At 51.1% G+C, this 27,782-nt stretch overlaps 1 protein-coding gene across 4 annotated transcripts in view; it reads left to right on the top strand.

Moving 5' to 3' along the window:
• Positions 1 to 1,558: 1,558 nt before the first annotated feature.
• The window catches only part of LOC112953167 (gap junction gamma-1 protein-like), a 33,097-nt gene continuing 6,873 nt past the window's right edge, over positions 1,559 to 27,782 (top strand). Inside the window, exon 1 of one of the 4 annotated variants that reach the window (XM_026046173.1) lies at positions 1,559 to 1,640. The gene's annotated coding sequence lies outside the window, so the exon portion shown is untranslated. Of the gene's footprint in view, positions 1,641 to 8,135; positions 8,606 to 15,944; positions 15,990 to 24,852; positions 24,919 to 27,782 lie in introns of those variants that run through there. The other 3 variants (XM_026046172.1, XM_026046175.1, XM_026046174.1) reach the window with 3 other exon arrangements.

Below are 27,782 nucleotides of genomic sequence, written 5' to 3'. Positions count from 1 at the left end.
GGCCCTTTTTTCCCCCGACATGGACAGCACAGAGGTCTCAAAGGACGTGGCAGCTTACACAGGAGTTGCGTGCTGGGCAAGGCTGTTGTTAAAGCAGCCTATGTGTTGTTAGGTATAATCCATGAGAAGAGGCCCTGCGAGTCTGTCCTGGCCGCTCCGAGCTCCTCGTGTTCGCTCAGGGCTTTTCAGAGAGGCAGTTCAGCGGGAAGAACAGTTTCAAGAGCAGAAGGTTCCGGTCAATATTGCAATAAAAGCCGGTCGCCAGTGGGGAATCGTCGTCATTTGTGCCGGGTATTTGATCCCCGGGCTTGCAATCCCGCCTGCCAATAAATCATGGATTGTCACCTCCCGGGTTATTGCGGTTGCGGCTTGGAGCACCGGGGCCGCTCGGGCCGTGTCCGTGCTCCTGCTCCGCACTCCCGGCTTCCCCCCCACAGGGATCGGCATTAGGAGGGTGCTGTCAAGGGGAAACTGGGCAGCTAGGGGGAAACTTATTGTTTTTCAGGTTTTATTTTCCCGTTTCCTCCCCCTTTCCCTCACGCAGGGTATTAGTTTGCAGCCGCAGGCAGGACGCTGAAACGCCCACGTGTGTTTGCATGCTGAGTGATGCTCTCCCAGCCCAGGGAGGACAGCAGGAGGTCAACTGGCGTCTCCCTGTCCCGCAGAGGGATGCAGGAACCTGAATTTCTCCTCCTGCTGAGCTGCCAATAGCCCACAGGGCTCCTGCGACAGCGCAGGAGTCAAAATAAGCATTTGTTTGGCCCAAACAGCTTCAAAAAGTGGTTTTTTTCTGCAGCTTTTACCCCTGGCGTCCCGCGCAGGCGCGTTCCTCTGCTCGGCTGGTACGAGTCCGTACCCACGAGCGCAGCATCCGCCGCGGCCGAGCCTGGTACGAGCGGATGCCGGGGACACGGTCCCCTCCTGGCGCCTCCTTTCTGCCCTCGGCTTCCCAGGCGCGCAGGCACGGGATGTTTGTTCCGGCTTTCAAGAGCCGGGAGCTGGGAACGGTTTGCAAAGCGCTTGTGTTTCCCGCAATGCGCGCGGCGAAGCGCTTGGTGCAGCAGTCGAAGCTCTTCCTTTGAAGCACCGGGCTCTCCCCTGCAAGAGGTTTTTCCGCTGTCATGGAAAGCAAAGGAGAGCCGGTGACAGGGAGCGGATCCTATGGGAAACCCTCCGATTGCGCCCACGGCGCTCCCCGGATTTGGGTGCCACCGTGGTGGTTATACCAGCGTGCAGGAGCTCGCGTGTTGTATCAGCGATTGCAAAGCTGCAGCTTTTCCACCTTTATTTCACCCTTAATTGTGTTGCTTTTCCAACAGTCCCATCCCCCTCGCTGCATCCAGAGCCCACCGGGACTCATCCTATTCCCAGCAATTCCCCCCGGCTGGCAGTGCGGCCAGGGCACAATGGCAGCATTGAGCGCAGCGCTGCCGTATGGTGCCTGGCACCACGACGCCGCTCGCCCGGAGCCCCCGAATAATTGTTGTGTTTTCTTTTCTTTTCCCTTTTTCTCTCTCTCCTCTCCCCCTCTCCTACCCCACGTCCGCTGCAGAGCCGCGGGCGGCCGTGCTGCTTGGCGAAGCCCTCGGTTATGCGGTGACGACCCTCCGGGCGGACACCACATTTCCCGACTGCGAAAGGTAGGGATGGCCCTGGCCGCTCCGCTGATAACCCGTGATGATGCATTCCCGGATCTCCATCTGGGATAAAATACCGATCCGGGGTGAAACGGTGCTGGGTTTGGCGTCCCTGCAAGCCCAGGTCACTCTGCCATCGATCCCTGCAACACAGACCATTTGGGGAGCTGGGAAAAACATCTTGCTCTTTTTATATCTCACTTTTTTCATGCTTATTTAATATCTTAAATTAAGTACGTGCTTAAGCTGCTGCACTTGAGCTCCAATGTGGGCAGTTGCTTAAAATTTGTTGACGCTAACACGAGTCCAAGAGAGACTTTGTTCCAGGCTTGCAAAAGCATCGGAGGTGGGTTTCAAGCTGGGCGTCTGCAGAAGGATACCCTTAAATAAAGTATAATTGTATATTGCATATTATATAAGGATATAATAGCAGATAATCATTGTATTGGGAGGGTTTTTTATGCATGCTTTTTGCATGCTTCCAGGACTCATGGAGCAGCACAGGGTTCCTCAAAAGGAAAAATTTGCTCCTTGCTTCACTGAGAATGAAGCAGGGGGATAGAGGAGAAATGCCCATTCCCTTAGGTGGGTTTCCTTCTGTTCTTTCTCTTGCTTTTAACCTTAAATGCTTAGATTTCAGGGAAAAGGAGACGGAGGAGTTGGGATCACAGGCAGGGAAGGGAGGAAAAGCTGGAACTATTTTCCACCTTCTCCACCGTGATGGCTGGGGATGGATTTGCCACAAGCTTGCTTTTGTGTTGCACCTTGTGCAAAGGGACACGATATCCCTGTTTGGGGGTGTTTTACGCACGTTTTGTGCCCAGGGAAATCGCTCCACACTGTGCGGGGCAACTGCTCCCAAAGTGCAGGTCCTTTTAGCCAGGTTTTAGGCTCCCGTTCACTCTCCCTGAGGATCAACCCTAATCCTAATCCTTTCCTCGATCACTGGAGATGTGCTCTCTAAATCTGAGCCTGGAGCCCTCTGTTCTCTTGCCTTTGTAGAGCAATGTGTATTTTTAAAGCAAAGAGGGATTTGGAAGTGTTCTGCAGCCTGGATGGTGGAAAAACTCTTTCCAGACCAGAGTGATTGTGGAATGATCCTCACTGGAATGGCCAAAACCACAGTGAGTCTTTTTGACCTGCAAAGTGCTTCCTTCTGGAGCATCAACCTAAGCTCCATACACTTGTGCATCAGGGGATGACCTCCAAAGATCAAGAGTGTCCAGATATCAGAATCTGGCCCTCAACCTGTGGCAAAAGGTCCATTAACTTTTATGTTCTCTATAATTTGAAATAACGTCCAAGGATGAAGCTGCACTTCTCGTTTTTCCTCAGAGAGGCTGTGCAGCTCTCCTGTGCAGCTGGGGAAACTGAGGCACCAAGTGGGGAAGCGGCTGGACACGGGCCAGCAGTTGAACCTGCTCCTGGTGGCCTTGTCTGCTAGGTCCGTTTTGGGGGAAAACTCTCCTATCAACTACCAGACATAGTGGTCTTCTCTAGTGATGGATCTCTTTCTATCGAACCTTTATTCCTTATTAACATCTGTGGGTCTTTAGATGGGCCTAGTTTAGAGATGCGCTCGGCTTTCTGTGGAGTTTGGTTTCCTCCTCATCCAAAACTTAGCACCAAAGCAGCCACAGATGTTGCCTCCTCAGCTCTGCAGGGCCGAGGGGCTGCAGGATTATTCCCTTCCTTTCATTTGCAGCCACACGGTACTTTGTCACCCGTATGTCACGAGCAGTGCATGATAAGGAGGTGTTTACTAGCCAAGCTTGGGGCTCTGTCTCCTCCCAATCCAAAGTGCCCTTTCCTGGTGCTGCAGGACCTCTCATAGAGGGCCATTTGGGAAAAGCTCCTGGGCTTTTCTTGGTTTCCCAACTCTGATCTTAGTGGCCCAGGCAGGAGACCTTCCCCAATGGCTCCTCCAAGTGCAAGAGCTTGGCTTAATAAGTGCATTTAAGCCCTGCTTAATGGGAGAGAGGCGCTTCCTCCTCTAGCCCAAACTACCTGGAAATGCCACAGGAGGGCAACCTGCCCTCCTCCAAAACCCTCCTTCGCAAATGGAGCTGGTTAAAGCCATTTAACCCGGCTGGGGATGGGAATGAGGGAAAGTGACAGCCGAGGAGGGGAGTTGGTGCCTTTCGCTCCTGCAAGCTGTGCGAGCTACTGCTGAGGAAATTCTGGGATGTCTTCCAGGAGCAAAACACCAGGAGATGCTTTTTGGTGTGTGTAATAAGGAACCCCCTTCTCCATCTGTCATGTGTTGCGGAGGTGGACTGTCAGCATGTGCTGAAGGTCTCTGCTCCTCGCGGCTTCACTGGAGGGATGTATTTTTACAGAGTCCAGCTTTGCAGCAGGCTCTGATTTCTTTGTCTTTAATTTATTGCTTGTTTGGAGGTTTTTTTCCACACAAGCAGCACAAGGTTCATCTTTAATGGCGCTCAGCTCCCTTTGACCTTGTCTGTTGCTTGGAGATCTTGGTGACCAGCCACAGAAACCACTGTTGTTTCTGCTCCCAGCTCCAGGAAAATAAGAGAAAAAGAGAAAAGAAATGCAGAGGGGGATGATGTTGTTTTTGGCATTGTGGGGTGTCCTGTCAGCTCCTCCTCGGGAGGATGGACCTCAGGACTGCTTGCCAAGTCCAATTCCTGTCTCTGGTGTCCTGGGATGTCCCTAATGCACGAGGTGCCTTTTTGTGGGCAGCAAAAGACCCTCAGAAAGGTCTCGGGAGGGATCCTCAGAGCTTCAGCTTCTCTTCTGAGGTCTCTGTTCTCTGCTTCAGGAGCCAGAGGGGCCCCCTGGGGAGGTTGGCAAATTGCCCCAGCCACCAGGACAGGTGACAAGAAGTTGTGAGGGACAGTAGATAGGTAGGATGGATGGGGATCTTGAGGGTTAATTGTGGAAACTCAGGATGATTAAGTCCAAAGGACCTTCACATGTGTCAGAGCAGGACAACTTTGACATTAGATGAGGTTGCTCAGGACCATGTCCAAAGCAAGTCATCCAGTGATGGAGATGCCAACAGCTCCTTGGGGCCCTGTGCCAGTGCCTCATCACCTTCATAGAGTAGAATTTCTTTTTATATCCACTTGGAATTTCCCTGACTGCAAATTGTGCATTCACTGCACGTCCTTGAGAAGAGTCTAGCTTGACCTTCTCTCTAACATCCCCTGGAAGCTGCAGATACCGGTAAGATCTTCCCCTTCCCTTCTCTACGCTGGCCAGACCCAGTTGAGCCTCCCCTTGCATTTCCAGCCACTTTGGAGCCCTCCGTATCACAGGATGGCTGAGGTTGGCAGGGTCTTCTGGAGATCATCTAGACCACCTCTCCCTGCTCAACTTGCCCACCACGACTCCCAATTCTTTCCTGCAGAGTTGCTTTCTATCCACTTGCTCCCAGGGAGTCCTGGGCACGGGGTTACTCTACATCACGTGCAGGACTCTGCCCTTATCTCCATTGAACTGTGTGAGGTTCCTTCTGTGCTCTGTCCTCTTGAGGTTCCTCTGAATAGCAGATCATATCCACTCTCCCTCAGCAGGGGCTGCCTCTCTATCCCATCGTGCAGGTCATGAACAATGACAGCAGACAGCGCTGGTGCCAGCAGTTATCCCGGAGGGGCATTGCTCACCAGATGGCCTCCCCTGGCAAGGGGACCAGCACAGGAGCTCACAGCACCAGGAGAGGCTCAGGGGGTGGCAGGATGAGGGCTGGAGCAGGAGGAATTGCTCCACGGTGTAGCACAGCTTTGATTTTGGGGTCAGTTCCCCACAGCATCCCTATTTCACTGGGAAAAGGCTCGCTTGAATGTGGGGAAGGCTGAGGGACCTTCTTATTTTTGACCGTGGCTTTTAACATCCGCTTTGCCTGGAGATTTGCAAGCATCTGCTTTGGGCAAAAGCATCTTTTGAATGCAAGGTCAGGAGCAGGAAGGGCACGAGCTGGTGCTGCCGCCCAGGAGCTCAGCGCGTTCTCCTGAGAAAAATAAACAGCCAGAGCAGGGAACAAGGCCCGGAAATAGCAGCTCATCCACCCTGGTCCTGCCACGAGGCCAGAGTGGCGGCCCCGGCTCCAGAGAGCTCCCGTTTCCTTCCCGGCAGCCTCTTCCTGGAGGGCTGGGATGAGGTAGCAGAATGGAAGACTTGAAGGGCAGGAGAGTGTCCGAAGCCTTGGGCGGTCTCTCCCTTTGTGTTGATGTAGGGTCAAGCCAACCTCAAACTCAGCTTGACCTCTGAGCGACAAAGATGATTAAGGGACTGGAGCATCTCTTGTATGAGGAAAGACTGAGCGAGCGGGGCCTGTTTTGCCTGGAGAAGAGAAGGTTGAGAGAGGATCTGAACAATATGTACCTGAGGGGAGAATGTAGGGAGGAGGGGGCCAAACTCTTCTCAGTGGTGGCCAGTGACAGGACAAGGGGTAATGGGTGTAAGTTGCGACACAGCAAGTTCCATCTCCATGTGAGGAAGAGCTTCTTTGCTGTGAGGGTGACAGAGCAATGGAACAGGCTGCCCAGGGAGGTTGTGGAGTCCCCTTCTCCGCAGGTCTTCCAAACCTGCCTGGATGTGATGCTGTGCCCTGTGCTCTGGGTGTCTCTGCTGCAGCAGGGGTTTGGACTAGATGGTCTCCAGAGGTCTCTTCCAACCTCAAACTTTCTGTTATTCTGTGATTCCCCGTCACTTTCAGACATGATTAGGAAGCCTTGGGAAAAGGCTGTACTGGAACAGCCACAACTCACTCCTTTACAAACCCAGCTTCAAAAGCAAATGGGAGTCAAATTCCTTCAGGATTGTTTTTCACTTTTATCATCCCTGTTTTCTCTTTCCCGCCCAGGACAATGGCGCTGCGCGGCCTAGCCCTTTCCTCCGTGCTCACCGGCAGAAATAGTTACCAGAGTTGACTGCAAAGTTAAACGTCCTCGTTTCCGTTCAGGGCCGCGGGCTCCCCCGGCTCTCCCGAGCGGCCGCTGGGCGGAGCAGCCACCAGGGGCCTGCTCTGAGGGCCGGCGTTCTCCTCCGCAAGCCGGCATGTGTCTGGTGACCCCACGAGCGCTGCCGCATCCGCAGGGCTTTCTGCAGCCTTTGCCTTTGCTCGCATGGCCACAACATCTCCAAAGGGAAGGGAGAGAGGAAAGAAAGGGAGAGATGACACTGTGGGCCTGCAAGGCCTTCCCTGTTCCTTAGGGTTTCTCTAGAGGTTGAATCTCTAGGGGTTGAATCTCAGGGGCTGATCTTGGGTCCAACAGCAGGGATCTGCAGCTGGGAGCACAGCTTAGCTCAGCTCAACCCCGACGTCTGGTGCCCCTGAGGTTGCCCACATGGAGAAAGCAGGTCATTGGCCTCCCATGCACAGCCTCAGGTTTGATAGCCAGCCCTCCTTGCAACGTGCTGGGAGACATCTGGGTCTGGGTCACACTGTTGGGTGACCCAGCCTGGTGAATCCTGGTGAGGACTGGGTGCAGTTCTGGGCTCCGCAGCATAAGAGGGACGTGACACTTCAGGAGAGAGTCCAGCCTAGAGTGACAAAGATGATTAAGGAACTGGAGCATCTGTCTTATGAGGAAAGATGAAGCGAGCTGGGCCTGTTTAGCCTGGAGAAGATTGAGAGGGAATCTTATCAATATGTATAAATACCTGAAGGGGGAATATAAAGATGATGGAACCAAACTTTTCTCAGTGGTGGATGGTGACAGGACAAGAGGTAATGGGTACAAACTGAAACACAGGAAGTGCCATTTCCATATGAGGAAGAACTTCTTTCCTGTGAGGGTGACAGAGCCCTGGAACAGGCTGTCCAGAGAGGCTGTGGAGTCTCCTTCTCTGGAGGTCATCCAAACCTGCCTGGATGCCACCCTGTGCCACATGCTGTAGGTGTCCCTCCTGGAGCAGGGGGTTTGGAATAGACAATCCAACCTCAACCATTCTGTTATTCTGTGAGGACCCAGGGCTCCATGGGCTGCTTTACTGACCATAACTGGGGTGGGACACCCAAAGGTGGATCCAGTTGCCCACAAGTAGGGGTCCAGGGCCGTCCAAGATGCTCCAGCCCTCCAAGATGTCTGCATGGGAGACAATCACCTTCTGCAGGGGCAGCTGGAGCTCAGGCATGACCTGCTATGGTCAACAACATACTGCAGTGCCTCTATTTGGGACAGTAAATCGCACGCTGCCTCCACAAAGACACCTCAGATGTTTTAAGTCAAAAGCTCTGTCATTCCCACAGTGTCTCCCCACCACTGTCATCATGATGGAGGCCAGTCCCCTGGCCTGGGGACACATGAGCGTGAGGCCTGTGTCCACAAATCCCCCTGTGCGGCCCCGTTGCCCAAATCCTGAGATGCAGCAGCTGCTGCAGTAGCAGCGAGCCAAGGGCACGGAGCGATCCGGGGGCTCTGCCCTCATGTAGCGACTTCTCCAAGGGCACCCGCCGGCGCGGGGCCGGCTGTGCGAGGCTCTGCCTCAATGCGGCTTTGTTGAGGGAAAAACAAGGCGTTTCGTCAGGTTGGCTCCAGCAGGATGTGGCCGCGTCGGGCCCTGCGCTCGCACAAAGCTCTTCTCAAGCGCACGAGGTGCGCAAGGCTCGACCCTCCTTGTGTGCCAGGGTCGGGCGGGAAGGTCTTTATTTAAGAGCATCATCCCAGTATCGTGCAGCAGCTGCCAGGGAGAGAGCGGCGGCATCACGACGTTGTTTCTGGAGATGGAGAGGGCTGATGCCCCCTCTTCCCTCAGCGCTGCCCGTGAGATGGGCATCACCCCCAGGGCACACAGGGCTCGGAGCTCTTCCCTGCTGCTTGGTGTCGTGTCCGATAGGAGCTAAAGCTCAGGTTTGAGGAGGCTGAAACTCGCCCTGGATCATGGCACAGAGATGAATCCAGAGCTTCCCTAGACAGTCCTCTTCTCACTCCTTTGCCTTGCTGTAGGATTGGACATTGGATAAGGATTCGGTGGCCAGCGAGGGAGGACGGGGCTGCCTGGTGAGTTCACGATGTGAGCTGAGCGATTGACAGTCGGAACGGGATTTGTCACTGCGATCCCAGGACATCCTGGGGAAGGTTTTGATCTCCTGTTTTGGTCCTTTCTATCAGCGCATGGTCTGTGGTCAGTGGGTCCATGGTGGGGATTACTTTTAAGGTTTTAAGGTTTTTAAGGTTAGCTTGCAATATAAGCTTGTTTATGTCTTTATTGCATGGATAGTCGAGCTGCCACTGGAAAATGGGAGCACATGGACGAAGAAGGGCTAAGGTCCCCCTGATCCTCAGGGCCAGAGCAGACAGGAGCAGCAAGAGAAAGCAGAGGGTTTTCTGTAAGAGATTTCATGTCTAGGACACCAAATACATGAGCAGTTTCACAAACTTGCCAGGACGTGTGTGGGTGTGGAGCAAATTCAATACTCTGTGTGCAGAGCTAATGTGGAGATCTCAAGGTGGGAGGAAGGTGAGAAAACTCTCCTCCAGGCAGCTGAGTTACTGCAGGCTTTTGAACTGCATTTTGCTCCTTCTCCCAGACCTCCTGGCCGCAGAAACTCCTGGCAGACACTGCTCCCTTGTAGCCATTCCCTCTTCCAGAGAATTTTAACAGCCGTCGTAGCGGGGATGAACTCTGATGTGTGATTTATGCAGAGCGTTTTATGGTGTTTTTGTTGGCCGGCAGTAGTTTATCTACAGCTTGAAATGTTCACTGAACCCTTTTATCGGCAGCTTTTGAAAACAACGGAGCATTGATGAAAGGCGGGTGCTAATTGTGAAAAGTTGTTTTTAGGCTGCACAGTGGCGACTTGGGAGGCTCTGCTAAATTCCTGGTGCCTGCTCTGGTCAAAGAGGTTCCCTTAAGTTCCTCATCTCTTAATGGCCAACAAGGGCCATGGTCAGCCCCAAGGAAGCCAGTCTGTAGTTCTGTCGCATCTTGGGTTTCATCATGCTTCAGCTTTGGCTGCAATTAGGACAGGGTGAAGTACTTGTTATTTGCTGCTGGTTGCATTAATTTCACCGCAAAAAAACACAATTTCGCTGCAGCAGGGGCCAGGAGATGGGGTCAATTTCCCTTCTTAGTCACAGCAGTGAATCATTCTTACCAAGCCAGGCCTTGATGCCTGTGGCTTTCTTCCATGCTCAGAGCCTTCTTGGCCTGGCAGAGCAAAATGATCCACAGATGTGAAAGGCATTGGCTTAGGGAACCTCCAAAAGTGATTTCTTAAATATGCTTTTATAGAACCCAAATCATCTTATCTCGAATACAAGGGCAGTACCATACATTCTATGTATGTACACTCTATGTCTATGTATGTATGTTACCTCAGCTGAGGCAAAAACTCAGCTCAATTCCATTTTCATCCGTCTTCTGCCTATGACCTTGCTAGGGTCTCAGCAACATAACAAAGGTCTTCCTAAAATCAGCAACTTAAATCTCCTTAACATCCGTGGGATTTGGAGTAATCTAGCATCACAAACATCTTACAAAACATCCTCCTGCCCTTCTAACAGTTTCCAGTTCCATTGCAGAGGGCTTGGGGGGAGTGACTGAGCTTGCAAACTGTACCTTGAAGGGGATCTTAGCCCAGGATGACTGTTGGATGTGGTGTGAGATCTTGCCTAGACGGGAATTCTGGTGTCCCAAGAGCCAGGGTCTCTGAGGAGCAGCAGCTGATGAAGGGCAGGATTATCCTGCAAGAGAGCCAAACTGGCCTTGCATCCTTCGGTGTGAACACGGAGAATACTTTTTCAAGGTCCTTATGTGCCATAAGGAGGCAATTTATCCTATCTGCTGTGAGAAGCCTGTTGTGTGACCAGTTCTGCCTGCTCTGGTTGTGTCTGTTGATCCTGAGCCAGTGTCGTGGGTGCTACGGAAAACAGGGTGCACAGCGAGGTGCAAGCAGCACCTCTATGTGGAACAGGCATTTTTAAAGCTAACTTTAAGGGTAATTTAAAACGTAAGGCAGCAGGAAATAGTTAAATAAGAATGTCACAGTGATATATATATATATATATATTTATATATATTTATATAATTATATATATAATATATAATATATAATATATATAATATATATATATAATTTATAATTATATTTATAAATATAAAATAATATTTTTGTTTATATATATATATAAAATGTATTTCTATCTGACATTGTAAATAGCAGACCTGAATTAGCTCTTCCCAACTTGGAATCTCGGAATGATGATCAGTGATAGTTAAAAAAATCTGAATGGAGCATTTGGGATAAGAATGAAAGCAAGGCAAAAAGCAAGATGCTTCAGTTCATAACTGTGTAAATCCCAAGGGTGGCAACATCTCGCACTGGGCATGCTTTTGGACCTCTGCCTCCTGAAACCATGTAGTAAAATGTTATTCCACAAGGAAATATTCCAAGGGTGTGATTCATCCTGACTTGTTTTTAGTGCAACATCAAGGTCTCCGTCTCAGCAGGCCTCCAGGGCTCCCTTTGCAGTCACTGTAGAGAAACTGATGTCTGGGGAAATGATTTTCAGATGAGTCTGATCCTGCAGCTCTATCTGGTTGCCCACATGCAGATGTCTCATGGAGACAGGAGAACTGTGTCCCAGAGCAGCACTTGGAGGCCAGGCAGATGTTCAGCTTATCTCCCCAGTGGTGAGCACCCAAGTTTGGGTGATGGAATCCCACCCAACTGTCCTAAAAATGACCTTGGAGGTGGCTCATTCCCTGTCCCTCTATGGTTATGCTTTGCAGAACGCTGTGCTGGGGAGGGGACAGGAGCACCGTCCAGGTGTGGGACAGATGCTCTTTCCCTTCATAGCTATCAAACCACGCTTTGCACTTTTCCCTTTGAGGAGAAGGCATCCTACTGGGCATGGTCCTGCCTCCAGATCTCCCCACCAGCCAGTCACATACCTCTGCAACCCTTTTCCTGCAGAAACATCAGTGGGGCATTGCCCTCCTTCCAGGCAAAAGGACAGTTTATTCCAGACCATCCAATCTGCAAAGATTGTGTCCTGCTAGAAAGAAAATGAGACTGCAGGAGGCACATTTGCATGCCTGCAATCTTTATATACACAGAAAGTACTCAAGCAAATTTGGGTTAGATCAATTTATGGAGGATCTCCTCCTCTACGGAGGAGATTTACCTTCTATTTGAAGAGGTTTGAGTCTCCTAGACCCTGTATTGCAGCACACAGATTTTTGAACGAAAACACTGCTGCTACTGACAGTAAAACTTGGCTGGCATGTGTTAACCTCTATTAACTTGTGGCCTGTGCTAATGTGCTGGGGCAGAAACTGTCCCTACGGTAGGAGAATCCACCCTGCTGTTATTCCTTGTAATGGGAAGCTTCCAAGAAAGAAGCCAAAACAAATATTTGTAGCAAAGGAAGGGGTTGTCCGAAGGGAGGAGCACGCTGCAGGAATGCTCCTGTCAGGAGGTGACATCAGCCAGATTCCTTCGTTGAGGAATGCAGGATTTGCCGTCTTCCCTGCCAATAATTGCTTTTTGAAAACAGACCTGCCCAAGGATGCACATCCCATTCAGCCCTTCCACAGCAGAGCAGAGGCGTCTCATGTTCCCCTGTTCCCACACCTCTGCCCGAGCATTAATGAGGCCGTTGCACAGCATAGGCATGAAAACGAGGAAACTGGTCATTCCTGAACCTTAGATATGAAATTTCCTATGTGACAGCTGTTCATAAATCCAGGGAGAAGACTGGAGCCTGTAGGACCTGTGATTAGCCAGGTGGTGGCCCGGCCACGCGCATGGACTTTTCCACCGTGCAGACTCTGCAGACTCAGGAAACCGTTTGCTCTGCACAGTGCTCTGCACTGTGATGGCCTCATTTCTTGGTCCTTTAAAGCCCATGAACCACATCCTGCATTTTTGAATGGAGCTTCTCCAGACAATAGTTCTCTAAGCCCAATAGGGATTGCCCCACAGGACAAAGCCATAATTCACACTCCATCATTCACCCTTGTCTTCTCCCCTGGCTTGAGAGCTCCCACATCTCCAGGCCCCTCACTTGTGGTCCTCCACCCCTGGCTCTGCATCAGATCCCACTTTCAGCAAACACCACTGGAAAGTAATAACAGGCTCTAATGTTCGTATGTCATCAGCACTTCCACCAGCCTCGGCGACAGTAGAGGGGTCAGTTCCTGTGGGATGGAGACTGTTGCCGTCATTTCAATAGCTGGAACTAGGTGTAGTTGAACTGCCCACGTTATTAGTCCAGCAGGGTGATGGAGTGGCTGGAAAGGCTCAAAGGTTTTTGCTCTCCATGTCTGAAAGAGGATGGCTGGCAGGAAAGGGAAGCGGCATTCTCCAAGGCAGGGATGGTTTTGCTCCTGCACCGGCTCTTTAATTTTCCATCACGTTTTGGAAATTCTTGGCTATTACAAATGGACAGTTAAAGCAAGGGCAGAAAAGAAGAGCGGGAGCCAAAGGAGAAAAACCACTTGGTCAGCTGAATTTTCAGGACACGGATGGAGTGAGGATGTTTGAATGGAAAGCAGCATAGAAAGGGCCATGTGGGTGGCTGGGGCTGCAGTCCTGAGTGTGGTGAGATGGGGGACTAGGTGTCATAGAATCATAGAATCCTTAAGGATGGAATGGACCTTTAGAGGTCATCTAGTCCAACCCCCCTGCACATGCAGGGTCACCTAGAGCACGTGGCACAGGGCTGCGTCCAAGTGGGTTTGGAAGATCTCCAGAGAAGGAGACTCCACAGCCTCCTATGGCAGCTTGTTCCAGGGCTCTGTCACCCTCACTGTCAAAAAATTTTTCCTTAAGTTCCTGTGGAACTTTTGGTGCTTCCGTTTGTGGCCCTTTCTTGTGGTTCTATCAGTGGCCACCACAGAAGAGAACATATTCTGCCACCTGTGTCCTGGGAGAGGGAGAACTTGGCAGGGTGAGGATGAGATGTGCAGAGGGGAGGGTAAGTGGAAGATCTAAGAGAAGGGATATCTGAGGCAAGGTGTCCCTCACTACTGCTTGAGCATGGGGTTTACTCAATTTTGGGTCCTCTAAAAGTTTCAATTCACAAGAGTGTTTGAGGTTTTCAGCACAGCACCAGCCACAGCAAAGCTCCAGCTTGAAGAGCTGGTGAGAAGGGTGCCACATCTGCCTGTGATCTCAGGCCACGTCCCTGACATCTCTCCTGTGTGATGCTCTGGTTTCCTTGCAAGTGGGCTGGCTGGAGGAGATTTGTGGGATCTTTTTAGGAGATATGTCAGGACCTCATTAACAGATCAGGAGAAATCAGCATCCGGAGAGGCCGAATGTCCATGGTATGTCCAGCAGATTATGTCTTCTCTTGGAGCACAAGTTCTACTCAAGGACACTTGCTGCTTCAGAGAGGGCAATCCCTTCTATTTCGCTTCCACTGCTGCCTTTGGCAGAGGTGAAAATGAGGTTGTCCTGGTCAGCTTCAACTCAGATGTGCTGGACTCCTCTGGATGGCTTTGGAGGAATTACTGCATGCCTGGGATCACTGAACACACCCCTGTGCTCCCAGTGCAGGGCACAGGTTGAAGGAGAAAGCTCCCAGGCTCTGTATTCATTACTGCTCGATGCATTGAGTACTGCCCATTGACTGTCCCACTGGCTCCAGCTCCTCACAGCACCACGTGCAGGCCACATGGCTCTACCTTGCTCATCTGTGTGCAGATTGTCCCATCTTATGAGAAAGTCACACACCACAGGGTGGGTTTTTGGTTCACATCCCTCAAGTGAAGGGCGGAGATTTCCATTCCTACTTCTTGGTCTTCCCCCGAGACACGGATTGTGCTGTGGTTTCTTATTCCAGCTTTTTTCTGGAAGCTAAAGGGAGGATGCCTTGGAAAGGAAATGAGGGAAGGAAAGAAGCAGAGATGGAAAGAGTGTGTGTTTACAGAGAGCCTCCCACAGCTTCATCTGCTTTCCTCAGCTTCTGCCTGTGATCATACCACTGATTACAGACATTCTCTACAGAAACTTTCCAGGTCTTTTCCTGGGACATCAAAGCACCCATCAGTCTTCAGGGAGTGGCCTGGGTATTCAGCTGGTGAAGACGGCTACAGCCCCAAGGAAGAGGATGATCAACCAGCAGCAAACTCAGATTCGCCCCAGTAGCTGCTGTAGGTCTGGCTGAGACCCCGGCTAGGGGATGTTCACAACAAACTGAAGGAGGACCAGAGCCTTTTCTTTCACGCTGTTTTTGCTCCGCTCTTTCCATGCTGCTCGCTGCTCTAGCTCTGCTCATAAAACTTGCCCCCACGGACCCGGCTGTGGATGCTGCCCAAGCACTGGAGCATCTTTGGCTCTGCTCCTCTCTGCATTGCAGAACATGCCCAGCATAAAAGGCAAGGAAGGGCTGTCCACCTTCCTCCTCCGGCATCTCTCCCCTTCCGCTTCCGCCTCAACGTGCTCATTCACAGAAAAATGTCCGTTGGATGGACATGGAGAGAGGGATTAATGTTGGCAAGGTGTTCCCACGCGTTGGCCAAGGGCGGCTGTAGGCTCAGAGCGTTGTAATCTTTGTTTTCACAGCTGGGTTTGATATTGCCCTTTCTACTCTCCAGCTTTTTATTGCTGCTCGCTCTCCAGAGCAACCTGCTGCAAAGCTGTGTGTGCAGTTGTGTTTGAGCACAACTTGGAGGACTGCGAGGATTGCAGACGCACTGCAGCCCAGCCCTGTGGGCTCATTTCCACCCAGCTCTGCATGGGTGAATGTGGCTGGGTGTTGGAAACCGTCTCCATCCATCCCTTGGTGGGAGAGGGCAGGCAGCAAGGCAAGGGGCTGCCATGGATAGGTCTGGGGACACTGGGAAGGCTTCCCCTTCAGCCATGTGGTTTGATGGGACCATCATAAAGCCTCAGGCCTGAGCAAGAAGGGGCCTCTCCCAAGGTGCTGGCGTGGGATTTGGAGAGCTGGATGCCTGTCGTGGCAGAGAGGCTGGTAGGTGCCCATGCCCAGCGTGGTGAAGAAGATACGCTCAGCACCCCATTGTGTGCTCCACGGCTTGGACCTCCAGCCCTGAAGGTCTCCTTGTGTCATCCTTTGCATCAGCATGGCCTGGGCAGGCTGCGATGGGCTTGGTTCCGCCTGGACACATGAGCAGCTCTCTGGTGGAGACCCAGATCCAAAGGCCCTCTTGTCCAGCAAGCGCGGTGCAGGGAAAGGTGCTGTGCACACGTGGCCTCCCTTCTTGGCGCAGGGTGCCACTCGCTCCCAGATGTGGGGTGTGATGCAAAGAGCCCTCACGCGGGAGCCGCTGACCTATCCGGTGTCAGAGGGTGGAGGCCCACCTCTGTAAACACATCCAGGAAGCCTCCCGGCCCTTTTCCACACCGCGCTCTCCTTCGCACCCGGCCAGACAGCCTCCACCGATGTCCCATCCTGAGGACTCCCAGGGAAGGTACTGTACCACATATCCAGCTCCGGGCACTTCTTTCTCCTATTGCTTCTCTTCTGTATGTAGGCATACCCATATAATTATCTCTGTATATAACTACCTAAGTAGTCATTTAAATATTCACTGGTGATACTGGTGGAATGATAAATCTCCGTTAGCAGAGCAGAAATCTGCCTCAGTCATGCTGGGAGCCCAGCCAGAAGGATAGGAAGGCACTTGTAGCAATAATATTTCCTTTTTCTTCATTTTCTGTTTTGCATGTTATCTAAGAACAGTTGGCAAGAGATTCTCCAGAGTGTTTCCCCTCATTTATCACATTCTGATCTCCTTCTCTAGCATTGTAGCTATGTTTAAGTCTCAATAATAATGGAAATGTGATCCATAAAGTCACACTCAGCTGTCTGGTGGTATTTTTTGCTTAGATTTTTTCTTTCTGCTCTTCAATATCCTTATGTGGCATATGCTGAGTTCTTGTGGGTGGATGATGCTGGGTAGTCACTGCTTGTCTTTATGGGCACGTACCGTTTCTGTCCTCCCCTGCCCTGGTCACCTTGGTGAAATCCCTCATATGGTGGCTGCTTCAGCAATGAGTTTTTCCATGTGTTATTGCAACATGAAATCATTGCAGCTTGCACAGGGGTCCCACTCATCCCCAACACTGTCTTTGACCCACCCACAGGTCTCAAGGTGGATGGGGCTAGTGCACCAAAGGGTCATGCAGCCCCCTCTGGGACATTTTGCTGATTTGGAGTTGCAGGATTGGGCTCTGCTGCATGGAGCTGATTCAGGGAGGGAGGAAGGCTGGGTTTATATGGGGGAGTAAAAGGTACGGTCACCAACTCTGCTCCTTTTCCCCCTTTGAACAACAGCTGGGCCACTGGATAGTTTCACCCTTATGGCTCTGGCCTGGTTTTCCCAAAGGCACAGGTTTTCCAAAGCCAAGGATTTGAGTGTCCTAGTGACTGTGTTGAGCTTTTCAGGAGGTTTAGTGTTATAGAATCCTTAAGGTTGGGAGGGACCTTTAGAGGTCATCTAGTCCAACTCCCCTGCACACACACGATCACCTAGAGCATGTGGCACAGGGCTGCGTCCAAGCAGGTTTTGAAGATCTCCAGAGAAGGAGACTCCACAGCCTCGCTGTGCAGCCTGTTCCACTGCTCTGTCACCCTCACTGATAAGAAATTTTCCGTAAGTTCCTGTGGAACTTTTGATGTTTCAGTTTGTGGCCATTTCCTCTAGTCCTGTGACTGGCCACCACTAAAAAGAGGCTGATCCCATCCTCCTCACTCCCTCCCTTGAGGTATTTATAGACACTGAAGACACTGTGTTTTACAAGTACAAGTTCTGTTGGGATAAGATTTGGACACATACATATCCATCTCCCTGAGGGTCACTTCAGCTCCAGGAACCAGGCCACTCATTTAGGTTCTGCACAATGGATTTAGGAGACCAACCCTACACTCTTAGTTTTGAAAAACCTTGGTCTTAGTTTTAATTTGGTCTTTTCCCTAAAACAACACATCGTTCGCCTCGAGGAATGGCTGGATGCAGCCATGGGATTGGAAAAACTGCCTACAAAAAATCATGTTTGTTTTCTACTGGTGACTCTTCATTGTAACAGCAGCACTTGCAGGGCTGGAAGGCAGCTCAGTGGAAGCAGGACTCAGTGAGCTTCTCTGCAGGACATGTCTCCTCCTTGCCCTCTTGGGTTAGGACAGCACAAGTACTTGGCAGTCACTCAGTGCTCATGAGGTATGGCCAAGATTTAACAGGGAGCATCGCGTGCGGATGAGTGGAGCATGGACCTTCCTCAGGCAGCTGGGATGGATCCTGCGGGTCAGATTCCCACAGTGGTTTATAGGGGTCTTGCTCACTGCAAGCTCATTTCTGTGTCAGGGTAAAGACTCAGTTCTTTGAATCTGCAGTTAGTAAGCTACAATTATTTCAGGGGAAGCAAAGATAAGGACATGACTTTGAAACTAATCTTCAAACTGTTCTTGAGGATAAAAGAATCCTCAACCAAACTCCTCAACCTTTCTCCAGAGTCTCCTTTCCTGCTGCACAGTGGTTTGAGAAGGTAGGTACTAGCCAAGAAGTCAACCAAGATTGAGACGGAAATAAGAATTTTTAGAGCTGAGTCCCCACCTAGGCCAATGGGACTCTTCTTATTGGTGGGTTGAACAGCCATTGACTTCGAGGCAAAAGTGTTCGTCAGCCAAAACAGAGCAAGGCCAGTGTCAGGGCTTCCCCTCATTATCATTTCTGTCAGGGAAATAAGGTTCATCCAACCCACAGGATGGGCTGTGGAGCTCTTGGGACAAGGGGTTGATATCTAAAGCAGAGTTAGGTCCACACAACACAGCACTGACCAGACCTCCTGTCTTAGAATGAAGCAAGCTTGGAGGCTCAGCTGTGAGGAGATAGGCCTAGAGGGATGTTCTCACAGAATGGTTGAGGTTGGAAGGGACCTCTGGAGATCATCTAGTCCAACCTCCTGCTGCAGCAGGGACACCCAGAGCACGTAGCACAGGGCAGCATCCAGGCGGGTTTGGAGACCTCCAGAGAAGGGGACTCCACAACCTCCCTTGGCAGCCTGTTCCAGGGCTCTGTCACCCTCACGATATCTTCTGTCACAATATCCTCTCTGCCTCTTCCTCAGAAGAGGCAGAACTCCTTAAGGATGAAGTTGTCTGATCAGCAGAAATGTTGGTAAGGCGTGGTCCTTCAGCCACGCAGTATTGCCTTCTGCATGGCTAAGGAATGAGCTGCATTTTGGCTGTTGTCCATCACTTCTGCAGGCTGCCCACTACGAACCAGTCCCTCTGTAGGATCATGACCTTGCCTTGTGGGTGAGACAAGGTCCATTGAAAGTGGTTCAGTTTATGGACAGATTGATGTTCTGGCCAACTACTGTCATCTGTATCTCTTCCCAACTGGATGTCTCACCCTATCTAAAAAGTATTAGTGAATATCTCTGTTCTCCTGATGTCTGTTTTTGCCTTGACTTGCTATTCCAAGCAAAACTGGTACGAATCTCCTTAATTCCTAGTGGAGGAGCTTGTCCAAGACTTGCTACACGTAATGGTCTGACATCAGTCAGGTTTTGGTAGTCACACTGGTCACAACTGGTCACCCTTTTCCTGCTGCAGCGTCTGGCAGGTGAGGTGTGTAGCAACCAGAAGAGGATCAGAAGTGTGACCTCCTACCTCAAGAGAATCAGTGGGAGCACCTCACCCCTAGTGCATAAAATTGGGCTTAGTGCTTCATGCAAAGATGTTAATAAGTCTTTCATTTTTGTCTGGAGTGCTTGGCTTCTCCCGTCCCTCCTCTGTCTCTCTCTCAACACTGTGCACATGTATTTAATGTAGCTGAATACTAGGGAAGACCGTCCTTCTGTCTACCCAGTGCAAGCCAGGGGACCTCCCTCAGCAGCCCTTGAACCAAGCCCAGAAGCTGTGGTTGTCCTTCCAATCTCTGCTTCCCATCCCTTTGATTCTGCTCCCTTTTCCTGAGGCTCTCCCAAGCTCCCCCTCAATGCAGCGTCTCTGCCCATTCACAGGTGTTAGAAAAAAGAAAAACACCTTTCTGGAACAGCCAGAAATGGGTTGGCTTTCAGCACCACTTGGCTTTTTCCAGTGCTCTCTATGCTTCCCACGCACTCTGGGCTTTTTTCCTCTGCCCTTGTTCGTGTTAACGCTCCTCTGCTCTGTGAACTGCTAAAGGAGGAGCTACCGGGGGCAATGACAGGAGGAGGAGATGGCCCGTGAACTTTTGCACGGCCCTTGTTGCCAAGGGACTGACTTCCGCTGATTTTTTTTTTTTTTTTTTTTTTTTTTTTTTTTTTTTTTTTTTTTTTTTTTTTTTACAAGTTCAGGAAGGTCTACGGCAAGTCGAGCTTGGCCTCCCTTCACGGGGATGTGCTTTAGAAAAGGCTGGGAACGCCGGCTGGAAGTTTTATTGCTTCCTGTTATGAGGGTGATGAGTTTGGGGCAGAGAAGTCGGTCAGTGCAGAGCCCAGGTGCTGCCCCACCGCGCTCGGGTGGAGACGGAGGGAGGCTTTTCCCTTCCCTTTGCTTCCGTGGCTACTTCAGGAAAGGGAAGCAAATAGAGAAGGGAATAATTTGGCCTCTGCAGAGACCTCTGGCTCTTGAGGCACATCGCTGCTTTTACTCTGCTTTCTTTGGAGCCAGAACAGACAAATAGACAAATAGAAAAATGCTATAAAAGCGTCACCGGGCAGCCGGGCTTTCTAATGTTAGTGCAGCCCGTAACGGTGCTGCAGCATTTCAGGCTTCCTGCGCTTCCTTCCTTCGCTACCTTTCCGTACATCGGCACGTGTTACCACAGAGAATAAAACCAGCCTTGAAATGTTCACCAGAAAGGGTCCTGTCCAAAAAAATAGGTGCCTTTTCTTTATTTTTTCAGTCCTGAAATTTATCTCAAGAATTTGTCCATCACAATGAAATTTTCAGCTGGGAAGAACTGGAATAAATTATTTCTGCTCATTGGCCTGGGTTTAAATGCTTCCTCTGGGCTTTTCTAGTTGTTTTTTACTGTTATTTAACTATATTTGCCTTTTTTATACTTCTTACTTTTTTATACTTTCAAAGTGAAGTGTTTTACTTCTCTCCAATCATCATTTGCAATATCAAAAAGGTGCATTTCAAATTTGTTTTCAAGTATCCATACATGAGATGACAGCCAACATCTACACCGGCTTTTGAAATTGTGTGAGACCTGATTTTCCTGCGTTTTCCCTCCTGTTTTTTCCCTTTAATTATTATTGCCTGCTAAAGGGAGGTTGCACTCACAGAACGCCTTAATTTTAGCCTGGAGAGGCACAGTGAGCAGCATAGCAGGAACACGTCTCTTCCCTTCTTTATGATTTTTAAGACACATTCCTTGTTTTTCCCTCTCCTCATCACCTGGCCAAGTCCTTCTCCACTCCAATTCCCACAGATGTGAAGTTTTTGAAGCAGGGAGCTTTGCCAAGCAAGGCAAACGACGAAGTTCGAGCAAGGAATCGCTACAGCAGAAGAGAGAGGTGCAAATCTCCGAGTCTTTAGGATAAGGATGGGTGTCTTTTGGGATACGGTGTTGGAGGAAACACGAGCGATCAGGCTCTAGGGGATGGAGAGGGGCAAGTTAGCGACCTGGGCTGAGCACAGACGTGTGTCTGGTCCTCTTCTCCCAACCCCGTAAATTCCTCGTGAGGGGACCGGCGGCTCTGCAGACAATGAGGATAATGGCAGGAAGGGGGAATTTCAGAAAAAGAGGAAGCGTTTATAGAGGAGGGCGCCGTTCCCTGAAGCACATGTTTATGCCTGAGCAAAATCTCTGTTTAAAGCCATTTTTAGCACAGCAGCGCTCTGATAGAGCAATGGGGCTGCACAGAGCAGCCCAGCCAAAGCAGAGGTACTAATTAGATTAGATTAGATTAAAACCTGCCATTTTCTCCTCTTAGGAGGTTTTAAAACCACAAGGTTTTAAAGAGGCGCCTTCCTTTACACCGTCACCATTAGGCCTTATCCTTCACTGCTAAAGTTATACGCTCCACCAGCACTTATAGAATAGCAAAAATGCTAGGGGAAAAGAGAAAAAAAATCAAGTTTATTAGTTCAGCAGAGTTGCATTTCTCCACTTGATCTAGTTTTGAAATAGATTAAATGAAAATTAAAAGGTGAAAATTAGAGAAGTAATTGCATATGCTCCATTAGAGCAGTGCAGCACAGAGATCTCTAAAGACTGGGCCAGATCACATCATTTTGCTTGCCACTCTTCACTGTCACTGTAGGGGACAATAGGACAATACTAGATCTGATTATTGTTGGCATCAAGCTGTTATTCATTTCAATTGGATCTTTCAAACATTTATGCCATGATCCTTTAAAGATGAATATTCTGAAACACAAGAGGTGCTGGGGGAATAGACTGCTCTCAGGAGAAGCCAGATTTGCACAAGTCTCCATTCCCTTTCCTTCTCACCCTGCATATTTTCCTTTTTTTTTTTTTTTTGCATTTTTTCTTCCCAGTCCCAAGTGTTATTTTGAGCGGAGGACCTGGAGAAGGACGGGCAGGGAGTGAAAAGGTGTTTTATTAAGGGGATTTATTTGGGGCTGCAGAAGCTCTGTTTGTTCTCCGTGTCTGCCCCGCAAGAAGGGAAGCGCAGAGTGTTTATGTGAATGTGCCTGTTCCCACTCCTCTGTGTCACTACACAGCACAGCTTTGGGCATGCAACGCACACAACCCACCCCGAGGCTGAAAACCCACCTAAAACCTCCCTGCTCCCTTGAGCGGCCCCCTTGAGAAGACTCCCACGGAGAGGGCTCGCTGGGTGTATAAATAACCCTGATGGGTTCGAAAGCGAAGGGCCGGGAGAGGCTGCCCGGCCCCGGCACTGTGCCGAGCTGCCTTTTATCTTCAAGTCGCTCCTTGCGGCCCTGCAGAGCCTGCGAGTTGTTCTCAGATAGTTGTTTATAAATAACTGCGCTCTCTCGCGCTCCCTCCTGCTCCGTCTTTGATGGGAATGAATGCTTGGGAGTCATTCCTCAAAGCTGATGGAGCTCAAAGCACTTGCCTTGTTGATGATGGTGGTGTGAAACGTGCTGGAAGTGGCAGGGTCCATGCAAGGGACCATGAGGTGACACCCACAGAGGTGGCCTCTCGAGGTGAAGCCCCTAGAGGGGATCTGATCAATGTGTCTAAGTGCTTGAGAGGAAGATGTAGGGAGTAGAGGGTCACACTATTCTCGGTGGTGGCTGGTGACAGGACAAGGTGTAATGGGTGCAAGTTGAAACACAGGAAGTTCCATCTCCATGTGAGGAGGAACTTCTTCACTGTGAGGGTGCCAGAGCCCTGGAACAGGCTGGTTGTGGAGTCTCCTTCTCTGGAGGTCTTCCCAACCCGCCTGGATGCCACCCTGTGCCACGTGCTCTGGGTGTCCCTGCTGGAGTAGGGGGTTGGACTAGATGATCTCCAGAGGCCCTTCCACCCTCAGCCCTTCTGGGATTCTGTGTGAAGGTCTGTGTGGGCGAGAAGGTCACCCCCACCGTGCAGGTGGCCGTCGCAGGGCTCCCGAGGCCGGTGGGAGGCCGACCCCGAGCCCTGGGAACCGCGCGGCGGCCTTGGCTCGCTGCACATTTCCTCTCTCAGCTGGGGTCTTCACCACGTGTCCACGCGGGTCCTGTTTCCCATGAAACGACTTCAGCAGCGCGTTGAGGGCTGAAACGCTATGTTGGCGGCTGTGCTGCTGTCTGCTCCGCGTGGAGCAGCCCTCACTCGGTGCATCTCAGGCAGGCCTTGGATACGACCTTGGCAAAGTAGGGCTGCACATGAATCTGTCCTCCTCTTGGCAGCGAAAGGAGAGGGGTCTAGGGAAAGGAGGGGTGGGACAACCCTACCCAAATCAATGGAGATAAGTTGGATTTCACAGCCTATTGGCCATGTTGTCCTCTGGTAAAGCTGCCTTACAGCCCAGGCTTTCTGTGGCCATCACCACCAAGGTCTCACATGATGTCATTAGTCAAGTGATGGCTTCTGGATGGGACATCTCTAGGAAGATCGTGGCGTTGCTGGAGGGAGAGGTCCAGACCTGGTGCCCTCCTCTGAAAGCAGCTCCCTATCCCCACCAGGTCCTTTGAGAGTGCAAGCTTTGTAGGAGCCCCATAGGCTTAAGCTGAAGGTTGCACCACGGTCACAACAACTTAACTTCATTAGGGCTAATTTCCCACTCCCAAAAAGAAAAAGGAGGGAAAAAAAAAAGCAATGTTTCCATTGGAACATTCCCAAAAGTATGTTCATTCCTACAGATAGCTTAACGCTGGTCTCTTTCCATCCTTCCACCTGCCTCTCAGAGATGGCTTCTTCAGAATGAGAAATTAAGCAGTAACTGTGCATGATGAGTCTTTTTCTAATATCTGAAGAGCTTCCAGAAGGTCTCCGCAGTGCATCCAGAAACACCACTGTTCTGGAGGACCCGTTAGCGTGAGGCTGTGCCCCGTGGCCGAGCTCTGGTGCGAGCAGCTTCACGCAACCATTGACTCTCCATTTCAACCCCTGCAGCTGCCTGGAGTCCAGCCCTGCTGTGGCAACAGCAAAGCTCCCATGAACCTAGCGGGGACCAGAAGTGACGCTTGGGCCACCAGGAGAATTCCTCTCCATCTGCCTTAGGTCCTGTGTTCATTCCCAAATGGCCTTATATGTCTGTTGCTTCTGCAAGGAAGCCAAGAGAGCCCATCGTGAGCTCAAAACCCCGTCATGATCCCCACCTTGAGAAGGGAGATTGGTCTTCTACTCAACCCATGAGCTTTTTCAGAGAGAGCCTCACCTGGTCATGTAGCAAATCCTGGATAAGTTTTTCCCACTAGCGAGTCTTGCTCTCCCACTCTTTCTTTCTTTTTTTCCACCAGCTCTCTGCCCATGGAGCTTTTGCCAAAATGTGTTTTCCACATGTTCCCTATTAGTCATGCTTTCTGTCTCGCGGATCCGTTAGCAGCGCCGCTAACCGACGCTACGCCTTTACTTCCAGCAGCCTCCGGAGCTCGACAGCAAAATTCCAGGCGGCGTTCCCAAAACGGACCCGGCGCCTTGTTTGTGCTTAAAGCAACGCTCCGCTCTGCGCCGCCACTCGGCTCCTTCCCCTTGTCCGTAGAGGCTCAAGGCGAAGGCCGGAGCCGCCGCGCGATCCCGCACGGGCCCTGCTGGAATGGGACGGGCCGGGGGGTGATCCCGGCTGTCCGGCGGCGGGTGCCCCAGAGGCGGAGTTTGCCGGCCAGTTAAATACTTGCCCGGAGCGGAGCGCTCCGTTGGAGGCGCCGGGACACGGCCATGGCTCGACCGCGGCGGCAGCCGCTGCTCTAGGGCCGCGAGCGCGGGAAAAGCCTTGGAATGCGGATTGGGGGGAGAAACCCGCGGTGAGGAGCACTATGTCCCTGTGAGTAGAGCCTAAGCCGTGTTTCCCCTTCGGTTTGCGCAAGCCGGGGACGGGGTGGGCAGCGGAGCAGACAGGAAAGCCCTCCAGCCAAAAAGCGGATTTGTTTTTCTGCTTCCCTCTCCCGCGTTTTCTTGTCCTGCTTATTTTGAACCCACGTTTTCAAGTTTTCCCCGTGCCAGCAGCTGTGTCTGCAGTCGCACGGAGGAGAGTGTTGCTCTCGGAAATAACTGGGAGGCTCGGAGCCAAAAGGCAGATCCTCTACCCGGCCACGCTCGAGTTTGGCTGCTTTAGTGGGGAGCCAAAGGCTCTCGAAATGTGGGGGTCAGACAGCGCGGGCTCTGGGTGGGGGTCGGCTGGGAACACGGTGCAGCTCCCCCCTTTTGTAGCTGTGTCAAAGTGCAACGTTTACCCAAAGCGCAGGGATTTTGCACGTCACACATCACACAGCGTGGGGGGAACTTCTGAAGTTAGGTAACAGTGAATGAATGGATTGCAAAGGAGAAAGGATGGGAGAGGCCCTCAGCTGAGCTCTCCAGCAGGTCATTCAGCTGGATAATCTACCCCTACGTTACAGTCCCTCTTCTCCATGCAGTTCCACAACTCCTATTTTTGCCCAGGGATCTGGTCTTTGTAAACTTTTTTACCGAGCAGAGGAATTGAGTTTCAAGCATGAGCAGATTCAAACCCCTGTCTTTGATAGTCTGCGCTTTGAGAAGAGCCAGAGTCTTCTCCTAGTATCATCCCGTTCCTTCAGCCGAAGCGATGTGACCATTTGGAAGCTTCTCACCTGAAAACTGCTTTCAAAAGGGAATGAGCTCCCAGAGTCCTCAAGCAGTTAGGGGCATTAAAATCTCATTTTGCATGTAGTGAATGCAGAGACTTCCTTGCCAGCCAGTGGTAAAAAAGCGCTCAGAGTTTAACTGAGCAGATTGTGGGACGTTTTTTTTCCTCTGCTTCCATGGGCATTTTTCCAATGTGGTGCTGGGAGTGGGTGGGCACAGAGGATCATCCCGGTGCACGGAGGCAGCAGCGGGGCCCGTGGGATACAGACCCAGGACACGGTCGTTCCACGCAGATGTTGCTGCACGTCCAGATGTGCACTGAGGGCGGCAAGTTTTGGGAGCTGGCGGCGCTTGCACTATTCGGATAAACTAATATCCGTGTCTGCTAGCTGGTAACTGTCAGAGAGACCAAAAATATCAGCTCAGACCTTGAATATTTACTCCAAAACCCATTACTACCCAGATCAGACCATCACTGTCCCCAACAAAAGTCTTGTTGGAGCTTCCTCAGCTCTCTGGTAATTTTGTCCTTGAGTAACAGTTACAAAATGGTAAATTCTCCCCAGTTTAGACCTCCTAAGCATGAATCAAATAAATCAGGTGCTCTGGACACAGATACACCGTGTCCTGGAGCAGGCACAGCTGTGCAGTGGGGTCCTCCCCAAGCTCCCATAAGCTGAAGCCTGGAGGAGTGAAAATAATTAATCCTACCAATAGTTTAGCTCCCTATTTTGACTATAACTGAGTGCAGGCACAAATCAGCAGCAAGGTTAAAGACACTTTGAAATGTATCAGTTGAGTTTAAAGAGCAAAAACCACTTAAAGGGAGTGCTTTTCCATCTTGCCCCTTAATTAGCTTCATTTCCTTAATAAATAAACAGCTCTGACAAGGTCATTTTCCATGTTCTTCTGCAGTAGCACTTCTATAAGGACCATTGGGGCTGGGGCCTGGTGGACTCCACCACCGCACAGGTCTTCAGGGCGCTGATGGACCAAACTGACCCTCTCCCTGCTCGCTGTGTGTCAGGGCTCTCCTCCTTTACTTGGACACCTCCAGTCTGCTTGGAACTTGACTGGAGATGGGGATTTTGGTCCCAAGTGGCTTTCAGAGCTGCTGTGTTTCAACTGAGAAGCTCAGGATATGCAGGAGACCTTCCTCACCTCTTCTCCCAGCTTGTTAGTCTGCCTAAGGGAAGTTGCCTGCCCACTCCCTGCCTCAGTTTCTCCATCTGGGAAAGAAGAGGGAAAGAATAACAGCCCTCGGCACCATCTGCAAAGAGCTCCTGCTGTCCAGGACCAGCGTGTGAAGATTTGGGGGTTTGGGTTCACAGAGGATTTGTTTGATCTAGAAATAGCAGGGTTAGAAAATTCCATCTGCCTTCTCTCGAGAGCTCTTGACGTTGAAAGAATTTAGCTGGATCTCGAGCCTCGGGCCGTGTCGTTCCCTCCTGCGGCAGCATGGAGGCTCGTGCTGAGCCAACGAGCTGCCTTTGGCTCGCGTCCGAAGACGCAGCATGAGGAAAATAACATTCCAGAAAGGCACAGTGTGGAGGATAGAGCAAGTCACGTTTCCCTCCCCGCTCCCGTGCGGAGCCGGTTGCGCTGGGGGAAGTGCCCGCGCGAGGGCTCCTTCCCAGCCACCCCACCACAGCCAGCAGGTCTGAGCTCCAGCTTGTGCCATGGAAACCCACTGCCTACATGGTGTGTTTTCATGCAAAGCTGGTGCACAATCCCGTCAGGACAGTTCCATCTCCCTATGAGGAAGAACTTCACTGTGAGGGTGACAGAGCCCTGGAACAGGCTGCCTAGGGAGGCTGTGGAGTCTCCTCCTCTGGAGGGTTTCAAAACTCACCTGGATGCCACCCCATGCCATGTGCACTAGGTGTCCCTGCTAGAGCAAGGGATCTCTAGAGGTCCCCTCCAACCTCAACCCTTCTGTAATTCTGTGATTCTGTGATTCTGTGACAGGCTCATGTCTCAGGGTGCCATCTGACCTCCTGGACTATCTTGGTGAGCGAGCCAGGGCTGAACCAAGCGGTGGCTTTGGTGTGGATCAGGCTTTTCCCAGTAAATGCAGCTCCT

The sequence above is a fragment of the Nothoprocta perdicaria genome, unplaced genomic scaffold (genome assembly GCF_003342845.1).
Source record: "Nothoprocta perdicaria isolate Ctin4 unplaced genomic scaffold, notPer1 scaffold_424, whole genome shotgun sequence".
In the NCBI taxonomy this organism is placed as follows: Eukaryota; Metazoa; Chordata; class Aves; order Tinamiformes; family Tinamidae; genus Nothoprocta; species Nothoprocta perdicaria.
Note: the sequence above shows the minus strand (reverse complement) of the source record. Positions and strands in the feature narration are given on the sequence as shown.